General features: G+C 43.6%; 1 long non-coding RNA gene across 1 annotated transcript; it reads right to left on the bottom strand.

Moving 5' to 3' along the window:
• Positions 1–663: 663 nt before the first annotated feature.
• LOC115894735 lies at positions 664–1,486 on the bottom strand. The gene is made up of 3 exons (XR_004054881.1): positions 1,273–1,486; positions 893–1,019; positions 664–843 (listed from the first exon to the last, which is right to left on the bottom strand). It is a non-coding gene; the product is annotated as an uncharacterized LOC115894735 (long non-coding RNA).
• Between the last annotated feature and the right edge of the window lie 15,925 nt (positions 1,487–17,411).

The raw sequence follows: 17,411 nt of genomic DNA on the forward strand, positions 1-17,411 counted from the left end.
TGGGGCATCCATGTGACTCCAACCCTCAATTTCTTTTTTTTTTTTTTTTTGGATTTTCTTTATTATTATTATTATTATTATTATTATTATTATACTTTAAGTTCTAGGGTACATGTGCATAACGTGCAGGTTTGTTACATATGTATACTTGTGCCATGTTGGTGTGCTGCACCCATCAACTCGTCAGCACCCATCACCTCAATTTCTTTTTAAAGCAAAATAGAGATAAAACCTACCTGTTGGATTCTTCTGAGTTGTCGATGAATGTAAATGGTACAAACAAGGTGCTCAAAAACAAAAAAGTCTTTCCCTTCTCACTAACCACCTCCACTCCCAACTACCACTAAAAAGAAACTTAAAAAGTCAAAATGAAAGAATCCATCATTTGATACAGTGGGCTAACAGCACGGATGAATCTTTAAAGCTCATCACTTCACTCACGTACAATATTCCAGCCTCCTCTGCATGGGAAGGAAACTCCTCTTGTCCTCTCTTTAGTTTCCTTCAAAGCTCAGCCCAGAGCCTGATACTTGCTCTGTTGAAATGGCTTCTTGCTGTTATAGATTCAACATTGCTTCGACTCCAGACAGTCCAGACACTGCAGTCTCCCAACCCAGAAAGCTTGTGCATATCTAAATCAACAGGGAAACCCATATCTTCTGTTTTGTTTTGTAATCCATGCTTTTATTAGCACATTGTTATAAAAGTATAACCATTGGTAAGACACTGTACGGGACATCCTGAGGATGCACCATGAGGATGCAGACAGGTGTGCGTGGGAAGACAAGACACCTACAGCACGTGACCATAAACCCAAGGCAGGAGAAGGTTTATAAGCCTTTGCTGTTGTAGGTACATGGCTCTTTCCTTCATCAGATAATGAGATACCTACATGTTGTAGGTACATGGCTCTTTCCTTCATCAGATAATGAGAATTGGTTCTCCATCATTTCTCATTGCACTAGAGATTCCCAGAAACTCAGAATTCAACTGGGAGAACAAACTAACAAATAGGAGAACTGCCAAAAAAAAAAAAAAAAAAAAAAAAAAAAAAAACAGTGGATCAATAACTGACAGATAAAAGATACTAATAATTCTTTCTATATAGTAAATGACAAGAAAATGCAAGCATTGACAGAGCAAATTCAGCAGATGCAGAATTTGTTTTTCCATTGACATTTCTGCATCCAGTGGGGTCTAGGTGACAATTGCATCGTCTCCCTACATAGTTATGCCACTGCTGGCTACTCTATCTGGCTCTCAAGTACAGACCTCTGCATACAGTGGTCCTAAATCCACAGGGAGGGGGAGTAGTTGCCTCTGATGTTGTTTGAGGCTCCACAATGCTGCTTTTCAACCAGAAAGCCAGTGCCAGGTAGGGCTAATGGTCTTCGGGACTTCCATAATAAAATACTTCCTGAAAAATGAAAATGGCTTGATCAACAATGGCGTCTATGGAAGGTCTAGAGAAATGACTTGTTTTCTGGAACCCCTGTCCAGTTTCAGAATCTCTGCATCCACTGCTGAAAAGAAAAAAAAAAATCCATTGTGATGTATTTGTCGATGGAGGTAAGGTGGGAAGTCACTTTCTTAAACTGGCTGAGAAGGCCTTGCTGGGTGCTAGCAGCAAATTTGTCTTACCATAGCAGGGGTTCCCTTCTCTAGTCATTTCTACTTCATAGAAAGTAGAATTTCAGATTTGTAAGTCACCTTAAAAGCAATTTACTCATCTAGATTGTCCCTGGAATGAGAAAAAAATTGAAAATATTTTTCACTGCAAATTTATAACTGGGAGCCTGATATCTAAAGTCTTTAACAAACTCCCTGTTATCTTTATCAAATCTCATATGTGACTCTTCTTCTTCTTTTTTTTTTTAGATGGAGTCTCGCTCTGTCACCCAGGCTGGAGTGCAGTGGCACCCTCTCGGCTCACTGCAGGCTCCGCCTCCCGGGTTGACGCCGTTCTCCTGCCTCAGCCTCCCAAGTAGTTGGGACTACAGCCACCATGCCTGGCTAAATTTTTGTATTTTTAGTAGAGACGGGGTTTCACTGTGTTAGCCAGGATAGTCTCGATCTCCTGACCTCGTGATCCACCCGCCTCGGCCTCCCAAAGTGTTGGGATTATAGGCATGAGCCACCGCGCCCGGCCTCATACGTGATTCTTGATCTCTTATGGAGAACACCAGGTTCCAAACCAAAGAATTCAGAGGAAACTAAGTACAATGTGAAGGTTTCTTACTTCAACCAACTATTTTTTTTCCCTTTGAGAAGTAGCGAAAATGCCTCACCCAACTGGTTAATAAAATTGGAATTCAAATCTTTCCAGGTGCAATGATAACTCCCTTTAGAGGAAACTGCTTCCCTGAAGCCAGCAGTGCTCAGAAATTACAACCGGTTTCAGCAATTAACAGAAGTAAAACATTAAAAAGCATGAGGCAAAGTACATTTGCATGCTAATAGCCCCTTCTGTAGTGCTGGGAAGCTGTGTTTTACAACAAAGCAGATAACTTTCCCACTATAGCAATATTAACCCTTGGGTTCTCACTCCAGCTCCTTGCCCCTGATTCTAATGTCTGGAATTAGTGTGGCCATGGTTGGGGAAGACATGGGTTAACTCCACGTATCAATCCATCCACTGTGGCCTAATTCTCCCTCGCTTGGGTAAGGGAAGAAAGAGAAAGAGACTTAAAAGTTTTGAATGTCTTTAGGGATAGCTAGAGGAAAGTGGAAAGACTCGCCAGGGGGTGAAAAAGAAAGTTTCCCTAGAAAATGCACTGGAATGGGCAGGGCAATGCTTGAGCACAAGCTGTGGTGTCAAATGAGACTTGAATTTGAATCTGGCAGTAATACTTCCTAGTGCTGTGACCTTCGGCAGGTGACTTAAGTTCTTGGGGTCCCAGTTTGCTTATCTAATAAGGTGGAATGAAGGTTAAATGAGGCAATGAGGGTAAGACTTCTATACGCCTGGAAACCCTAATGGTTACTGTAATGGTTGTTAGAGCAGATGGTATTTGTGGAGTTCCAGGAGGAACTTTTTGAAGAACCCTTGAGTTCACGACTATGACAAAGCCCTATGGCTGCACTGGAGATGCAAAGTAATTGCTTTTGCATCCTGCAGAAAGTTAATCTTGGAATAGGAGCAGATAATATATATAGAGAGAGAGATCCCCTTTATGCTTCCTCAAGGTGGAGGCCACCAACATTTTGGATTCCATTGAAGATGACAGTCCTCGAGGATATACAGAAATCAGAAGAAAATTCTCAATCTCTATAGGAAGAAGGCAGGATAGCACAGAGCTTAGGCTTTGGAGATGGGTAAACCTTGTTTTGAGATCCACTTCCCTTGACACTACCCAACTGTGTCACTTTGGATAAATTTCTTAACCTCTCTGTACCTCAGTTTCGCATTGATTATAAAATAAAACGTCATACATCTGGGGCAAGAGTACCATGAGTAATCACTCAACACATGTCAAATACTAAGGGAGAGTCCTTTCTTTAAAACTTCGCTTCCCCTTGTCTTTTCCCATGACACAATGAGGAAGCAATGCCCAAAGCATGTCATGGCCTAGATTTCAAGCCAACTCATTGAGATTAAGTAAAGATGAGGAAAGAGAAGTTTCGGTCTGTACACCCATACCCTCAGAACTCACCACAGCTCTGACGACGGCAAAGAGAGGTTGCCGGAAGGAAACAAAAGTCCATCAAGGGCTGGAAAATATTAATCCGGAGCTCACGGATGGGCAGTGATGTGCACCCTCTGATGGCAGGCATTCCCTTCATGTTCATGCTGCCCGTGGGCTGACACAAGCCCACCACCCCACTCTTGCATTGTGGGCACTCACCCTGACTTGCCGTTCATCCTGTCCTAGGTCTACTTCCTAGCGACACTCCAAGGCAGGTGTAGGAAGGGGATAGAGAAACAGAGAGTGGACTGGAAGATCCAGGGGAAGAAAAGGCAATTCTCCAGCTCTCCCTCTAACAAGGTGCACTTTTGCCCTAGATTGATGGTTCTTAACCCTAATTGTGCATTAGAAACACATAGGAAGCTTTAAAAAATAATACACTGGGTACTCCTCCCATTGAATATGATCCAGTTTTTCTGAGGTGAGCCTTGTACATGGATATTTGTATAGATTTTTATCTGGTGCTGCAGTGATTCTGATGTGTCACCTGCCTTGAGAACCATTCTCCTTTAACCTTCTGGGATGTGTTTGTTCTGTAGCAGTGCTGCTCAGTCTGGGATTCATGTTAGGATTCACTGGAGGACTTTTTTTTTAAAATAAGGATGGCGACTAGGGTGCGGTGGCTCACGCCTGTAATCCCAACACTTTGAGAGGCCTAGGTGGGTGGATCACCTGAGGTCAGGAGTTCGAGATTAGCCTGGCCAACATGGTGAAACCCCGTCTCTACGAAAAATACAAAAAGTAGCCGAGAGTGGTGGCGGGCACCTGAAATTCCAGTTACTTGGGAGGCTGAGGCAGGAGAATCGCTTGAACCTGGGAAATGGAAGTTGCAGTGAGCTGAGATCGCACCACTACACTCCAGCCTGGGCGACAGAGAGAGACATCATCTAAAAACAAATACATAAATAAAATAAGGATGCCTAGGACCCACCCTAAGAATTTCTGATTTAATTCACTTGAAGTGGAGTGCAGGCATCAAAGTCAGACCTCCTCAAGCTTTTAACTCCAGACATGTAAGATTATCCACTACTGAATAATTTATAATAACAAAGATTAGAGGCAACCCTCATAGGAGCCTGGCTAAATAAACTCATAACTTAGAATACTATGCAATGGTTAAAAAGAATGAGAAAGATTTTTTCTGCATTAATATTGAAAAATCTCCAGAATATATACAAAAAAAAAAAAAAAAAAAGCAAGAGGCAGAACAGTATTTATAGGGTACTATTGTTTATGTAGAAAAGGGGAGAAAATAAAAAATACACTTCATTATTGCTTGGTGCTGAATAAACAAGCACTGGATGAATACAAAAGAAAATAATACAAGTAGTGACAACAGGGAACAAGGAGTGACAGAATACTTTCCAAATGGGTAAGATTAAGACTTTTCATAGGGCCAAGTGTGGTGGTTCATGCCTATGATCCCAGCTCTTAGTGAGGCTGAGGCAGGTAAATTGCTTGAGCTTAGGAGTTTGAGACCAACCTGGGCAACATGGCAAAACCCTGCCTCTACAGAAAGACCAAAAAAAAAAAAAAAAAAAAAAAAAATCAGCAAGTCACAGTGGCGTGTATCCCAGCTACTCAGGAGGCTAAGGTAGGAGGATCAACTGAACCCAGGGAAGGTGAAGCTTCAGTGAGTTGTGACCATGCTTTTCCACTCCAGCCTGGGTAGCAGAGCAAGACCCTATCTCAAAAAAAAAAAAAAAAAAAAAACAAAACAAAAAAAAAACTTTCGTAATGTCTTTATTCTCAAACATGTAAATTACCTATTTTAAAAATAAAGCTTGTGGCTGGGCACGGTGGCTCACACCTGTAATCCCAGCACTTTGGGAGGTCGAGGCGGGCAGATGGTGAGGTCAGGAGATAGAGATTATCCTGGCCAACATGGTGAAATCCCGTCTCTAATAAAAATCCAAAAATTAGCTGGATGTGGTGGAGCATGCCTGTAATCCCAGCTGCTCAGGAGGCTGAGGCAGGAGTATCACTTGAACCAGGAAGTCTGAGGTTGCAGTGAGCCGAGATCATGCCACTGCACTCCAGCCTGGTGACAGAGCGAGACTCCGTCTAAACTAAACTAAACTAAAATAAAATAAAGCTTGTAAAATGAGCAGCCAGGTTTGAAAACACTGATCTCAGGTAAAGTCAGCAAACTGTAGCCAGGAGCCAAATTCAGCCTATTGCCTGTATTTTTTTTAATTACAATTTTAATTTTAGAACAGTTTCAGGTTTTCAAAATTATTTAGAATACAGAATTTTTCTGCACACCCCACACCCTTTTTTCTTTATTAACATCTTACATTATGGTGACACATTTGTCATGATGAAGGAACAAATATTGATCAATTATTGTTAACTAAAGACGACATGTTATTCAAATCTCCTCCATTATGCCCTAATATCCTTTTTGTATTCCAAGGCCTCACCCTGGACACCACACTACATTTAGTCATCATGAGTCCTTAGCCTCCTCTTGGTTGTGGTAATTCTCAGAGTGACTTTCTTTGTTTTTAATGACTTTGACAGTTTTGAGGGATACTGGTGGGATATTTTGTTGAAGGTTCCTCAGTTGGGACTTGTCTTCCTTTTTTTTTTTTTTTTTTTTTTTTTTTTTTTTTTTTCTTGATTAGACTGGGATAATGAGCTTTGGGGAGGAAGACAACAGATGGAAAGTGCCACTCTCATCACATCAAGAGTCCATGCTATTGGCCAGGTGTGATGACTCACGCTTGTAATCCCATCACTTTGGGAAGCCGAGGCAGGTGAATCACCTGAGTTCACAAATTTGAGAGCAGCCTGGCCAACATGGCAAAACCCCATTTCTACTAAAAATACAAAAATTAGCCGAGCGTGGTTGTGTGCACCTGTAATCCCAGCTACTTGCGAGGCTTAGGCATGAGAATCGCTTGAACCTGGGAGGTGGACGTTGCAGTGAGCTGAGATTGTGCCACAGCACTCCAGTCTGGTGATAGAGCAAGACTCCATCTCAAAAGAAAAAAGAAAAAAAAGTGCTTGTTTACTTGTCTATGTGAAAGTCTTTTGTTGACATTAAAAAAAAAAAAAAGTCCATGCTATCAATGAAATTTATTGATATCAATATTAACCTGACTCAGGTAGGGTTTACTGGGTTTCTCGTACTTTCTGTTTCTCCCTTTCCATACTCTAGTTTTTGGAAGAAAGTCACTATGTGAAGCCCACATTTGAGGAGTGGGGAATCATGCTCCTCCTTCTCAGGGGTGGAGTAGCTACATAAATTATTTGGAATCCTTCTGCACAGATGTGTCTGGTCTCTTCCATTTGTTTACCCAGTCATTTATCTTTATCATTATGAATCATGGGTATTTACTTTATATTTTGGGGGTTATATGGAATATTTATTTATTTACTTATTTTTGAGACAGAGTCTTGCTCCGTCACCTAGGGTGGAGTGCAGTGGCGTGATCTTGGCTCACTGCAAGCTCTCCCTCCTGGGTTTATGCCATTCTCCTGCCTCAGCCTCTAGCTGGGACTACAGGTGCCCACCACCATGTCTGGCTAACTTCTTTGTATTTTTAGTAGAGATGGAGTTTCACCGTGTTAGCCAGGATGGTCTCAATCTCCTGACCTCGTGATCCTCCCGCCTTGGTCTCCCGAAATGCTGGTATTACAGGCATGAGCCACTGCTGTGCCCGGCATGTGGGGGTTTTATCGTTTTGCTTTTTTGAATTTCACTTTGTTTTAGTTTTGCTTTTTGAGCATTTTCTTACTTCCTGCCACTACAAGAGGCTCCTGGCTCATTATGTGCATTTCCTGCTCCAGTAGAGTCAGCTATATCTACAAGGAGCCCTGATTCTTTCTATAGGCAAATGGTTTTAGGAACTAAGACCAGGCACTAGGTGTGCTCATTGTTACTGGAGTGCTAGTGCTTCTAGGTTCTTCCAACTGACAGAGCAAGGAGACATATATGCATGTGCTAACCTGTATATATACACGTATCAATGAATATTTCTACACGTAATCATCTATTTCTATGTTAAGCTAAATCTGGGTTTGTACTTATGTTTCCAACTCGAATCCATTAGCACATGGATCATTTCCATCTCCTCCCATTGCTTATCTGTGAGCTCCCATTCTAGCAATGAAAAACCTGGCTCCCACAATCTTTGATCCATTTACTGAACTAATTCCAGCATTTATGTATAATGGTTTCAGAACTGCTAACCCATATCTTCCTCACAAAAAAGTGTGTTGGTGGGGGTGGGTAGAAATGCCAATAGAGCGCTTGTATACAGCTCCTTTTTCTCTATTAATATAATAATTATTATTATTTTTGATGGAGTCTCACTCTGTCACCCAGGCTGGAGTGCAGTGGCATGATCTCAACTCACTGCAACTTCCACCTCCCAGGTTCAAGCGATTCTCCTGCCTCAGCCTCCCGACTAGCTGGGATTACAGGTGTGCGCCACCATGCTTGGCAATTTTTGTATTTTTATTAGAGACAGGGTTTCACCATGTTAGCCAGGCTGGTCTCAAACTCCTGACCTCAAGTGATCCACCCACCTTGGCCTCCCACAGTGTTGGGATTACAGGCGTGAGCCACTGCGCCCAACCTACAGCTCCTTTTTCTTTCAGTCTTACAGACTTCACTCATTTTCAAAGTTACTTAGGTCAGTACCTTATTCCCTGACCTCATTCACTGATGTTCTTTCATATATTTGTAAGAATTCTACATCCTTCTGTCACATCTGCATTCCACCCTGAGATCCCTCAAACTCTTAAAAAATTTTTTTAAAAATGTTGCATAAATTGGCCGGGCGTGGTGGCTCAAGCCTGTAATCCCAGCACTTTGGGAGGCCAAGATGGGCGGATCACGAGGTCAGGAGATCGAGACCATCCTGGCTAACACGGTGAAACCCCGTCTCTACTAAAAATACAAAAACCAGCCGGGCGAGGTGGCAGGCGCCTGTAGTCCCAGCTACTCGGGAGGCTGAGGCAGGAGAATGGCGTAAACCCGGGAGGTGGAGCTTGCAGTGAGCTGAGATCTGGCCACTGCACTCCAGTCCGGGCGACAGAGCGAGACTCCGCCTCAAAAAAAAAAAAAAAAATGTTGCATAAATTAAGGTGCACTTTTCTGCTGTAAAGTTCTACGGGTTCTAATGAATGCCTAATATCTTATAGTCACCATTACAATATTATGCAGAATCACTTCACTGCCCTAAAGAAGTCCCTGTGTTTCACCTATTCATCCTTCTCTCTTCTCTGAACCCCTGGCAACCACCAATCTCTTTACCAACTCTAGGTTCTCTTAACTGACAGAGGAACAAGACCTATATTTTGCCTTTTCCAGTGTGTCATATAATTGGAATCTTACCCCATGTAGCTTTCTCAGACTCACTTCTTTCACTTAGCAATAGACATTTAAGATCAGTCCATATCTTTCAATGCCTTGATGCTCCATATTTTTCATTGCTGGATCATATTCTATTGTATAAATGTACCACAGTTTATTTAGTCATGCACCTATGGAAGGATGTCTTGGTTGCTTCCAGCTTTTGACAATTATGAATAAAACGGATATTCAGATGCAGTTTGTTTGTGTTTGAGACAGATTTTCACTCTGTCAGACAGATTTTCACTCCAAGATTGGAGTGCAGTGGCAAGATCCTGGCTCACTGAAATGTCAGCTTCCGGGGTTCAAGTGATTCTCATACCTCAGCCTCCCAAGTATCTGGGATTACAGGCATGTGCCACCATGCCCAGCTAATTTTTTTATATTTTTAGTAGAGACAGGGTTTCCTCATGTTGGCCAGGCTGGTCTTGAATTCCTGACCTCAAGCGATCCACCCGCCTCAGCCTCCCAAATTGCTGGGATTACAGGCGTGAGCCACCGTGCTCAGTTCACATGCGGATTTTTGAGTGGACGTATGTTTCAAACCAGTTGGGCAAATACCTAGGAGTGTGATTGCTTGACTGTAGGGCAAGACCGGTTTTATAAGATACTGTCAAATTGTCTTCTAAAGTGGTTGTACCATTTTGCATTCCCACCGGCAATGAATGAGAGTCCCTGTTGCTCTGTATTCTTGACAAAAGCTGGTATTGTGAGTTTTTGAATTTTAGTCATTTTAACAGGTATTTCACTGTTTTCATTTGCAGTTCCCTAATGACAAATGATATTGATCATCTTTTCATAAGCTGTTTGCCATCTACGTATCTTCTTTAGTGAGGGTTTGTTCATAATTTTTACCCATTTTTAAAATTGAGTTGTTTGTAGATTGTGTATTTTGGATACATGTCTTTTTTGGATACGTGTTTTGTGAACGTTTTCTCCCAGTCTGTGGCTTGTCTTTTCATTTTTATGTGATTGTCTTTGCATAGCAGGAGTTTTCCATTTTAATAAAGTCTGACATCAATTTTTTCTTTCATCAACTGTGCTATTGATGTTATATCTAAGAACTTGTCACAAACCCAAGGTTATGCAGATTTTCTGTTACGTTTGCTTCAAGAAATATTACAGTTTTTCATTTTATGTTTAGGCTCATGTCCATTTTTAGTTCATTTTTGTATAAAGTGTAAGATCTGTGTCTAGTTTTTTTTTTCCCATATGGATATCTAATTGCTCCAGTATCATATGTTGAAAAGATTATCCTTTCTCCATTGAATTGCCTGTGCTGTCAGTGATCAACTGACTGTATTTGTGTGGGTCTTTTTCTGGGCTTCTATTCTGTTCCATTGATCTATTTGTCTATTCTTTCACCAATATCACTCTGTCTTGACTAGTACAGCCTTAATGTGAGATATCTGGTAGTGTGAGTCTTGCAATGTTGTTATTCTTCTTCAGTATTATGTTACCTTGGCCCTTTCAAATAAGCCTTAGAATCAGTTTGTCATTCTCTATAAAATAGCTGCCTGGGATTTTGACTGGGATTGTGGTGAGTGTACAGAACAAGTTAGGAAGAAATGACATCTAAACAATATCAAGTCTTCCAATCCATGAACATGGAATATCTCTCTACTTATTACATTTTTGTATTTTTAATCAGAATTTTGTAGATTTCCTGATTTTGTAAATAAAGTTTTATTGTTTAACAGTCATGCTTTTTTTTTTTTTTTTACATATTATCTGTGGTTGCCTTCATGCTATAATGTCAGACTTGAGTAGTTGCAACAGAAACCATGTTATTCACAAAGCCTAAGAAACTTACTATCTACATGGGCCTTTACAGAAAAAGCCTGATGACTCCCAAATTGAGAGTTTAAATTGCACAGCATCTTTTCTGTGATACTGTTTTCTACAATCTCCTTCTCCTCACAGGCTTTGGAAAAGAAAACATTCTCTAAAAAAGGAATAAGAACATCTTGAGCCTCAGCAATGGGTTAAAAATTCTTCTTTTGAGGAAGTGGGTGGGGAATCAATAGTAACCTTTCTTATTATCCGGATTTCACTGGCTGAATTTCAAAGTAGACTTTTTTTGTTTATTTGTTTTACATTGTATTTATGTTCTAAGCTCAGTGGTATTGGCCTAGAAGTATCTCAATGTCCATCATAGCACCTGGAATATATGAGGTTTTTAATAAATATTTGATAGATGAAATAAGAAATGAATTATGGGGCTGGGCACAATGGCTCACGCCTATAATCCCAGCTACTTGGGAAGTTGAGGCACGAGAATCGCCTGAATCCAGGAGGAGGAGGTTGTGGTGAGCTAAGATTACGCTGCTGTGCTCCAGCCTGGGCAACAGGGCGAGACTCCTTCTCAAAAAAAAAGAAAGAAAAGAAAAGAATTATGTACGAGAGAAAAAAACCAAAAAACCAGTTACTCTGGGGTCTGCTGAAGTGCAGAAGTAACATCTTCAGGAGCTGTGGAAACAGAACTGGGGACAACCGGCACAGACGCATGGGCCATGTGGCTAGCAGCAGATGGATGGGAAGGATGGTCCTTCCTGCCAAGAAAACTGCCAGATAACACCACGCACTCGTTTAGTTAGCAAATGTAGTCTTGAGTCGTGTCTGCACCAGTATGAAAGCGGTATGGAAAACAGTATTTATTAACCACTATCATGTTCCAGGCACTGTGCGAGGGTCTTTATAGAACACACCAATCCACACAACAGCTTGAAGGTAGCCTTTAGCATTTCAGTTTTAGAGTTCTGCACACTACCAAATCAGATAGCAAAGTGACTTCCTCAAGATCTTGTTTTGAAGTAGCAACACCAATGCTAACTGTCCTGGGGAAAAGGAATCTTACTCTACATCACCCCTTCCAGCTGCAGCCAGCACAAGCAAATAGCACAAGATGCTGTATAGCTCCCGGCTTTCAGTCAGCAGGTATAGATGCCACTTCCAGGAATGTCAAAGGAGTATCATAGATGTTACAAGACTAGAAAACATCTTTCCATGTCTATAAATGTCTATCCCTATCCCTAGTCTGTTGGTCAATCAGTTGGTCAGCCAGGGGAGTGACTTCAGTTGAGAACGCAGCCCTCTGCAGCAGGTGTTACAGGGACATCAGCAAACGGACGGACCTACTTGCTACCCACAGGAACCTTATGCTCTCCTGGGGACTCACATACCCCTGCCCTACAAGGAAAGTCAATGAATCCATTCAAAAGCACAGTGAGACAAATGATCATTACTATATAGATTTATATACTCCGGCATTGGTTGAGTGTGATTAAAAAGCTGTGGAGCATTTAAACCCTTCAATTATTCAGGTATTTCATTTATATAACAAATCCTCATCAGTATCTGATTTCCACTGTTCAAGCAGTCATTTAAAAAACTAACATTTTTGGAGCACTTTACTAATTATTCGTAGCATTTTTGTAGTAGGTTTATATAGACCTCGCAAATATATCAACCATGCAAGGTACCTAGGACATGAATTATTATTATACCCATTTCAAAGATTTGTATATCGAGGCTCAGAGAGGTAAGGTGATTTGTCCAAGGTCACACAAGCTGGCAAGATAAGGCCTATCCACCAGCCTACAGTTCCCTTGCTATTGTCATGTCCCCAAAGTTCTTGTGCCCCAATCCTTTGTCTCTATCCGTGTAGAATAGAAAGAGTAGGTTCCTGAGAGTCAGAGAAGACGACTCTGGCATCTCATGACCACTTGGCTGGACTCCTTCCCCAGAGGGGAACCTTTTGCTCTGAGCAAGTTTCAAAGAATGTCCTTATTCAATTTCTGACCCCAGTAGTGGCCCAGCCCACATGTGAAACAGAGAAAAGTGGCAATCAGTAGTGGTGACCTTGTTTTTTCAAGCTTTTGTTGAAGGTCACAGGTGTTCACAAACTCTTCCCTCTCTTCACCCACTAATGTCTTAGATCCTTTCTGAAGGGCAGGCTGAAGTGCAGAAAGGTAAAATGGATTAACCATTCCACGGATGGGCAGAGATTATGACCCATGTCCCCAGGATACTAAGGCTGATCTCCAATCACAGATCCAATGCTATTCACCTTGGAAAAGATCTGGCATGGTTTACTAATGATGGGCCAGGTGCCACAAGCATTCTAATGCATGCTCTAAAATGCATTCTCAGCAGTGGGAATGGACTTGCCTACATCCTTCAAACTCATTACAGACAGGAGATTATTGTATCTTGTTCACTCTGGTGTCCCTGACACCAAGCACAGTGCTTGGCCCATAGCAGGTGACCAATACATCTCTACTGAATGACTGAAACTATCTACACCATCTCTGTCCTTGAGCTAAGTCCATGACACAGAGGCCAAGCAAAATCGATCCATTTTCGTTACCTTGAACTTACGATCCTGGATGGACTCTTTCTCATGCTTCACTGACTTACACAAACAGGGTTATAACATACAACCAGAATGGAAGAGGGGCACCGTGAGGACTGAAGGAGGCAAGGTGAGCAGGTGCTGAGCTCTGAGCTTCACACCATCTGGACTGGAGAGACCAGTTCACTGATAAATTAAAGATGCTCAAATGTAGAAGATCCTGGGCAGGAAGGAAGGGTCTTGAGCCATTTTGAAGCACGCAACTCATTTTGTGATTCAAGATTTCAGATTGGTGGTTCTAAAAATTAACTTGTAGAGAACTCAGAAGTACTAGATAGAATAAATGTCTGCCTTATAGGGAAGTATTATTATTATTATTGCTTTATTTTTCCCTGGGAGGAAGAATTACTGCTACTCTATGACTTCTATTACTACTCCCATTACTATTGCTATTTCCTTCTCTGACCCCTTTTTTTCCTTTGGCTGAAACGTCTTACTAGAATTACTCAGGAGATCATAAAGAAAGCGCTACCAGCACTCTCTTCCCCAGCCCCCACCAAATTTGTTTTAAAAATATGTATGAATCTATAGAGAGAGGCAGATCTCAGAAGATTGGGCAGAGCTACCGCAGCTGCAAAGTTATAAGCCCATAAATAAAGTTTATGGTTAAACTGGCCTGACCTGGCTTTGCCCCTAGGTACAGAAGCAGTATCTTGTCATTAGTATGCAGAATACATCAGCCTGAAGTCTGCTCATTTGTTCTCAAGCCACTTGGCTCTATAAATCTTTCGGAAAGGGTGGGGCAGGGAGTTGGGGAGCCAAAGTGAGGGGCAGACAGAAAAAGAGCAGGGGAGGGAGGAGACTAGCCAGGGCTGCTAAGAGAAGTTTCTCTACTGCAACCCAATGGGCGGCCACTGGCTCATGTCACTTGGTGGAGGGAAAAATCACAGGTCCCATAAAATAAACTATTTTGCTTCTCCAGCCATAGATAAAAATGTGAGAGACTGTGGGAAACAAAATCTAAATTGTTAAGACTTGAACTTTGTTTACCCCTTCTAGTTCAAAAAACAAGTTCAAAGTTACTTGTCCCAGGATTTTACTTAAGAAGGAAAAGTCTCCCACTTTTTTGTTGCTTATTTTTGCCTTTGTCTTGTTTTGATGATTTGTTTTGTTTTTCAGCCCAAAGAAAGGACTGGATTTTGCTCACCCACACCACACGGAGGGCTCTTGGAGAAGCTGGTGGGGGCGTTTTCAATATCTCCATCCTCGGCAGACCGCTGAGTGTGGGGGCTCAGCTCACTGTCATCTCTGCTGAGGAGTACATAGGAGAAAACACAAGGATGAAAGGGCATGCAGGAGAGCTGAGCTTGCCAACCTCCCTGAACTCTAGGGTATGGAGAGCTGATGTAGTTTGCTGAAGATGAGCATTTATTTCTCCTTTGTTGGGGTAATTTACCTTCAGTCTATTTCTCCTGCTCTAAGAACCTAGGAATGAATACTGATTCTGCCAGTCTCCTTTCTGGAGACCCTGGCTGCCAGTGGAAGAAAGGACTTAGGGGAAGAGGTGGGTCTTGATAGTTGTTGCCTCTTCAGTGCTTTCACATTGCCCACTGGACAGCAAGCAAAGAGGCATCTTTTCTTCAGCCTCCACCAGGGCAGAAAGGACACATCTGGGCGCCTTGGAAAGCTGTTGCCACCATCATCCCAGAGCCTTGTTAGGGAAGGCTGGTGGCAGGGAAGGGCAGGAAGATGGAAAAGAGGGACTAAGCACCACTCGGAGACCGCCCATCCCCCAACATTGTTGTCTGCATGAAAGATGGTTAAAATTAACCTCAGGGGCAGCCTTCAAGGGGAAATCGGAGGGAAGGTCTTACAGGGCCTCAGGGCTCTGGGTGGAGGAGGGGGCTAGACTGCAGTTTCCAAGCTGTCTGTGCCAATTCCTGACTCGGGTGTTTTCGTTTTTTTTTTTTTTTTTTTTTTTTTTTCTGAGACGGAGTTTTGCTCTTGCCTAAGCTGGAGTGCAGTGGCGCGATCTCAGCTCAACCTCTGCCTCCCGGGTTCAAGCGATTCTCCTGGGACTACAGACATGCACCACCATGCCTGCCTAGTTTTGTATTTTTAGTAGAGATGGGGTTTCACTATGTTGACCAGGTTGGTCTCCAACTCCCCACCTCAGGTGATCCGCCCGCCTTGGCCTCCCAAAGTGCTGGGATTACAGGCGTGAGCTACCATGCCTGGCCGACTTGGGAGAACTTTGAGGTAGTGGGTTTGTAGTTGAGCCTCAGGCCCTTTATTTTAAACATGCATTTTCTTCCTTTACTCCAGGGGTTCCCACCTCAGCATTATTTATATTTGAGGCTAGTAATTTGTGTGTGTGTGTGTGTGTGTGTGCGCGCGTGCATGCATGTGGGCATTTTGCGGTATTTAGAAGCATCTCTAGCTTCATTAGCTAGATGCTAGTAGCATCCCCCACCCCCAGTAATGACAACCAAAAATGTCTCTAGACATTGCCACATGTACCCGAGGGCAAAACTGTCCCCAGTTGAGAACCACTGTTCTACAAATCTCCCGCCTTTTGCCTCCCCAATTCAGTGGCCAAAAGTCAAGCATGGCCAAGGGCAAGCAGGGCCCAAGGCACGTAGCAAGAAATGAAATACAAAAAGGAGGCCCTCATCTTCCGGACTTTCAGGAATTTATTCCTCCAAAGTGCTTTTAAACTCATCATTAGAACAAAGAACAAACACATACAAGCAAAATGATTCATCAGGTCAGGCTGCACAATTTAGCAAAAAGGAATAGTTGTTTTGTTTTTTTAGTATGAGCATGTCCTACATAGTATTTGGAATATATTTTTACTGAAGAAAAATTGGTCGTTTTTTTGAAATTTGAGTGCACCTGAGCATCCTATATCTTATTTGTCAATAGTATCTTCAGGTAGAGGTAATCATACAGGGAAAAAGTCCAGAGGGAGAACACATGTCCTCACTGGGCAGAAATATCCCATTTTGGCCAGATAGGGTGGCTCATGTCTGTAATCTCAGCACTTTTGGGATGCCAGGGTGGGAGGATTGCTTGAGCCCGGGAGTTTGAGACCAGTTGGGGCAACATTGGGAGACTCCATCTCCACACACACATACAAAAACATTTTTCTAAAGTTAGCCAGGCATGTCACTGCACTGAAGCCTGGTGGGGGAGGGGGGGAAGGAAGGAAGGAAGGAAGGAGGAGGGAGGGAGGGAGGGAAGGAAGGAGGAGGAGGAGGGAGGGAGGAGGAAGGAGGAGAGGGAGGAAGGAGGGCAGGCGGGAGGGAGGGAGGAGGGAGGAGGGGAGGGAAGGCAGGCGGGATGAGGGGGAGGGAGGAGGGAGGAGGAGGGGAGGCGGGGGAGGGTAAGGAGGAGGGAGGGAAGGAGGGAGGAGAGGGAGGGAATGAAGGATGGAGGGAGGGAAGGAGGGAGGGAGGAGGGGAGGGCGGGAGGCAGGGGGAGGAGGGAGGACGGAAGGAAGGAGGCGGAGGGGGGAGGGAGGGAAGGATGGAGGGAGGAGGGAGGGGAGGAAGGAGGGAGGGAGGGAGGGAGGAAGGAAGGAGGGCGGGAGGGAGGGAAGGGGGAGGGAGGTGAGGGAGGGAGGAAGGAGAGGAGGGAGGAGGGAGGGGAAGGACGGAGGGGGGAGGGAGGGAGGGAGGGAAGGAAGGTAGGAGGGAGGGAGGGAGGGAAGGAAGGAAGGAGGGGAGGGAGGAGGGAGGGAAGGAAGGAGGGGAGGAGGGAGGGAAGGAGGGAGGGAGGGAGGGATGGAAGGAAGGAGGAGGGGGGAGGAGGGAGGGGAGGGAGGAAGGAGGAGGGGAGGAGGGAAGGAGGGGAGGGAGGGAGGGAGGGGGGAGGGAAGGAAGAGGGAGGGAGGGGGGAGGGACGGAAGGAGGGAGGGAGGGAGGGGGAAGGAAGGAGGGAGGGCGGGAGGGAGGGAGGGAAGGAAGGAGGGAGGGAGGGAGGGAGGAAAGGAAGGAGGGAGGGA

Source organism: Rhinopithecus roxellana, chromosome 19 (genome assembly GCF_007565055.1).
Source record: "Rhinopithecus roxellana isolate Shanxi Qingling chromosome 19, ASM756505v1, whole genome shotgun sequence".
In the NCBI taxonomy this organism is placed as follows: Eukaryota; Metazoa; Chordata; class Mammalia; order Primates; family Cercopithecidae; genus Rhinopithecus; species Rhinopithecus roxellana.